The sequence below is a fragment of the Mustelus asterias genome, unplaced genomic scaffold (genome assembly GCF_964213995.1).
Source record: "Mustelus asterias unplaced genomic scaffold, sMusAst1.hap1.1 HAP1_SCAFFOLD_589, whole genome shotgun sequence".
Taxonomy (NCBI): domain Eukaryota; kingdom Metazoa; phylum Chordata; class Chondrichthyes; order Carcharhiniformes; family Triakidae; genus Mustelus; species Mustelus asterias.
Genome location: NW_027590538.1, coordinates 181,965 through 186,964, shown reverse-complemented (window position 1 = coordinate 186,964; position 5,000 = coordinate 181,965). Strand labels below are relative to the sequence as shown.

General features: G+C 61.5%; 1 protein-coding gene across 2 annotated transcripts in view; it reads left to right on the top strand.

Annotated features, from left to right (window-relative positions):
* Positions 1-5,000, top strand: part of LOC144487095 (glutathione S-transferase kappa 1-like) — a 26,282-nt gene that overhangs the window by 1,876 nt on the left and 19,406 nt on the right. The window lies entirely within an intron of this gene.

Genomic DNA, 5,000 nt, shown 5'->3' with positions numbered 1-5,000 from the left:
ACGGTGCTCCGAGTGTGGTCGAACCGAGGGGATAGGGAGACCGGAACTGTGCACGGTGCTCCGAGTGTGGGTCTAACCGAGGGGATAGGGAGACGGGAACTGTGCACGGTGCTCCGAGTGTGGTCGAACCGAGGGGATAGGGAGACCGGAACTGTGCACGGTGCTCCGAGTGTGGGTCTAACCGAGGGGATAGGGAGACGGGAACTGTGCACGGTGCTCCGAGTGTGGTCTAACCGAGGGGATAGGGGGACCGGAACTGTGCACGGTGCTCCGAGTGTGGTCTAACCGAGGGGATAGGGAGACCGGAACTGTGCACGGTGCTCCGAGTGTGGTCTAACCGAGGGGATAGGGAGACCGGAACTGTGCACGGTGCTCCGAGTGCGGTCTAACCGAGGGGATAGGGAGACCGGAACTGTGCACGGTGCTCCGAGTGTGGTCTAACCGAGGGGATAGGGAGACCGGGACTGTGCACGGTGTTCCGAGTGTGGGTCTAACCGAGGGGATAGGGAGACCGGAACTGTGCACGGTGCTCCGAGTGTGGTCTAACCGAGGGGATAGGGAGACCGGAACTGTGCACGGTGCTCCGAGTGCGGTCTAACCGAGGGGATAGGGAGACCGGAACTGTGCACGGTGCTCCGAGTGTGGTCTAACCGAGGGGATACGGAGACCGGAACTGTGCACGGTGCTCCGAGTGTGGTCTAACCGAGGGGATAGGGAGACCAGAACTGTGCACGGTGCTCTGAGTGTGGTCTAACTGAGGGGATAGGGAGACCGGAACTGTGTACGGTGCTCTGAGTGTGGTCTAACTGAGGGGATAGGGAGACCGGAACTGTGCATGGTGCTCCGAGTGTGGTCGAACCGAGGGGATAGGGAGACGGGAACTGTGCACGGTGCTCCGAGTGTGGTCGAACCGAGGGGATAGGGAGACCGGAACTGTGCACGGTGCTCCGAGTGTGGTCTAACCGAGGGAGACCGGAACTGTGCATGGTGCTCCGAGTGTGGTCTAACCGAGGGGATAGGGAGACGGGAACTGTGCACGGTGCTCCGAGTGTGGTCTAACCGAGGGGATAGGGAGACGGGAACTGTGCACGGTGCTCCGAGTGTGGTCTAACCGAGGGGATAGGGAGACAGGAACTGTGCACGGTGCTCCGAGTGTGGTCTAACCGAGGGGATAGGGAGACCGGAACTGTGCACTGTGCTCCGAGTGTGGTCTAACCGAGGGGATAGGGAGACGGGAACTGTGCACGGTGCTCCGAGTGTGGTCTAACCGAGGGGATAGGGAGACGGGAACTGTGCACGGTGCTCCGAGTGTGGTCTAACCGAGGGGCAGGGACACTGGAACTGTGCACGGTGCTCTGAGTGTGGTCTAACCAAGGGGATAGGGAGACCGGAACTGTGCACGGTGCTCCGAGTATGGGTCTAACCGAGGGGATAGGGAGACTGGAACTGTGCACGGTGCTCCGAGTGTGGGTCTAACCGAGGGGATAGGGAGACCGGAACTGTGCACGGTGCTCCGAGTGTGGGTCTAACCGAGGGGATAGGGAGACCGGAACTGTGCACGGTGCTCCGAGTGTGGTCTAACTGAGGGGATAGGGAGACGGGAACTGTGCACGGTGCTCCGAGTGTGGGTCTAACCGAGGGGATAGGGAGACCGGAACTGTGCACGGTGCTCCGAGTGTGGTCTAACCGAGGGGATAGGTAGACCGGCACTGTGCACGGTGCTCCGAGTGTGGTCTAACCGAGGGGATAGGGAGACCGGGACTGTGCACGGTGCTCCGAGTGTGGGTCTAACCGAGGGGATAGGGAGACCGGAACTGTGCACGGTGCTCCGAGTGTGGGTCTAACCGAGGGGATAGGGAGACCGGAACTGTGCACGGTGCTCCGAGTGTGGCCTAACCGAGGGGATAGGGAGACGGGAACTGTGCACGGTGCTCCGAGTGTGGTCTAACCGAGGGGATAGGGAGACCGGAACTGTGCACGGTGCTCCGAGTGTGGTCTAACCGAGGGGATAGGGAGACGGGAACTGTGCACAGTGCTCTGAGTGTGGTCTAACTGAGGGGATAGGGAGACCGGAACTGTGCACGGTGCTCCGAGTGTGGTCTAACCGAGGGGATAGGGAGACCGGAACTGTGCACGGTGCTCCGAGTGTGGTCTAACCGAGGGGATAGGGAGACCGGAACTGTGCACGGTGCTCCGAGTGTGGTCGAACCGAGGGGATAGGGAGACCAGAACTGTGCACAGTGCTCCGAGTGTGGTCGAACCGAGGGGATAGGGAGACCGGAACTGTGCACGGTGCTCCGAGTGTGGTCTAACCGAGGGGATAGGGAGACCGGAACAGTGCACGGTGCTCCGAGTGTGGACTAACCGAGGGGATAGGGAGACCGGAACTGTGCACGGTGCTCCGAGTGTGGTCTAACCGAGGGGATAGGGAGACGGGAACTGTGCACGGTGCTCCGAGTGTGGGTCTAACCGAGGGGATAGGGAGACGGGAACTGTGCACGGTGCTCCGAGTGTGGTCTAACCGAGGGGATAGGGAGACGGGAACTGTGCACGGTGCTCCGAGTGTGGTCTAACCGAGGGGATAGGGAGACGGGAACTGTGCACAGTGCTCCGAGTGTGGTCTAACCGAGGGGATAGGGAGATCGGAACTGTGCACGGTGCTCCGAGTGTGGTCTAACCGAGGGGATAGGGAGACGGGAACTGTGCACGGTGCTCCGAGTGTGGTCTAACCGAGGGGATAAGGAGACCGGAACTGTGCACGGTGCTCCGAGTGTGGGTCTAACCGAGGGGATACGGAGGCCGGAACTGTGCACGGTGCTCCGAGTGTGGTCTAACCGAGGGGATAGGGAGACCGGAACTGTGCACGGTGCTCCGAGTGTGGGTCTAACCGAGGGGATAGGGAGACTGGAACTGTGCACGGTGCTCCGAGTGTGGTCTAACCGAGGGGATAGGGAGACCGGAACTGTGCACGGTGCTCCGAGTATGGGTCTAACCGAGGGGATAGGGAGACGGGAACTGTGCACGGAGCTCCGAGTGTGGTCTAACCGAGGGGATAGGGAGACCGGAACTGTGCACGGTGCTCCGAGTGTGGTCGAACCGAGGGGATAGGGAGACCAGAACTGTGCACAGTGCTCCGAGTGTGGTCGAACCGAGGGGATAGGGAGACGGGAACTGTGCACGGTGCTCCGAGTGTGGTCTAACCGAGGGGATAGGGAGACCGGAACTGTGCACGGTGCTCCGAGTGTGGTCTAACCGAGGGGATAGGGAGACCGGAACTGTGCACGGTGCTCCGAGTGTGGTCTAACCGAGGGGATAGGGAGACCGGAACTGTGAACGGTGCTCCGAGTATGGTCTAACCGAGGGGATAGGGTGACCGGAACTGTGCACGGTGCTCCGCGTGTGGGTCTAACCGAGGGGATAGGGAGACGGGAACTGTGCACGGTGCTCCGAGTGTGGTCTAACCGAGGGAGACCGGAACTGTGCACGGTGATCCAAGTGTGGTCTAACCGAGGGGATAGGGGGACCGGAACTGTGCACGGTGCTCCGAGTGTGGTCTAACCGAGGGGATACGGAGACCGGAACTGTGCACGGTGCCCCGAGTGTGGTCTAACCGAGGGGATAGGGAGACCGGAACTGTGCACGGTGCTCCGAGTGTGGGTCTAACCGAGGGGATAGGGAGACCGGAACTGTGCACGGTGCTCCGAGTGTGGGTCTAACCGAGGGGATAGGGAGACCGGAACTGTGCACGGTGCTCCGAGTGTGGTCTAACCGAGGGGATAGGGAGACGGGAACTGTGCACGGTGCTCCGAGTGTGGTCTAACTGAGGGGATAGGGAGACCGGAACTGTGCACGGTGCTCCGAGTGTGGTCTAACCGAGGGGATAGGGAGACGGGAACTGTGCACGGTGCTCCGAGTGTGGTCTAACCGAGGGGATAGGGAGACCGGAACTGTGCACGGTGCTCCGAGTGTGGTCGAACCGAGGGGATAGGGAGACCAGAACTGTGCACAGTGCTCCGAGTGTGGTCGAACCGAGGGGATAGGGAGACCGGAACTGTGCACGGTGCTCCGAGTGTGGTCTAACCGAGGGGATAGGGAGACCGGAACAGTGCACGGTGCTCCGAGTGTGGACTAACCGAGGGGAAAGGGAGACGGGAACTGTGCGCGGTGCTCCGAGTGTGGGTCTAACCGAGGGGATAGGGGGACCGGAACTGTGCACGGTGCTCCGAGTGTGGGTCTAACCGAGGGGATAGGGAGACGGGAACTGTGCGCGGTGCTCCGAGTGTGGGTCTAACCGAGGGGATAGGGAGACCGGAACTGTGCACGGTGCTCCGAGTGTGGTCTAACCGAGGGGATAGGGAGACGGGAACTGTGCACGGTGCTCCGAGTGTGGTCTAACCGAGGGGATAGGGAGACTGGAACTGTGCACAGTGCTCCGTGTGTGGGTCTAACCGAGGGGATAGGGAGACCGGAACTGTGCACGGTGCTCCGAGTGTGGGTCTAACCGAGGGGATAGGGAGACCGGAACTGTGCACGGTGCTCCGAGTGTGGGTCTAACCGAGGGGATAGGGAGACCGGAACTGTGCACGGTGCTCCGAGTGTGGTCTAACTGAGGGGATAGGGAGACGGGAACTGTGCACGGTGCTCCGAGTGTGGGTCTAACCGAGGGGATAGGGAGACCGGAACTGTGCACGGTGCTCCGAGTGTGGTCTAACCGAGGGGATAGGTAGACCGGCACTGTGCACGGTGCTCCGAGTGTGGTCTAACCGAGGGGATAGGGAGACCGGGACTGTGCACGGTGCTCCGAGTGTGGGTCTAACCGAGGGGATAGGGAGACCGGAACTGTGCACGGTGCTCCGAGTGTGGGTCTAACCGAGGGGATAGGGAGACCGGAACTGTGCACGGTGCTCCGAGTGTGGCCTAACCGAGGGGATAGGGAGACGGGAACTGTGCACGGTGCTCCGAGTGTGGTCTAACCGAGGGGATAGGGAGACGGGAACTGT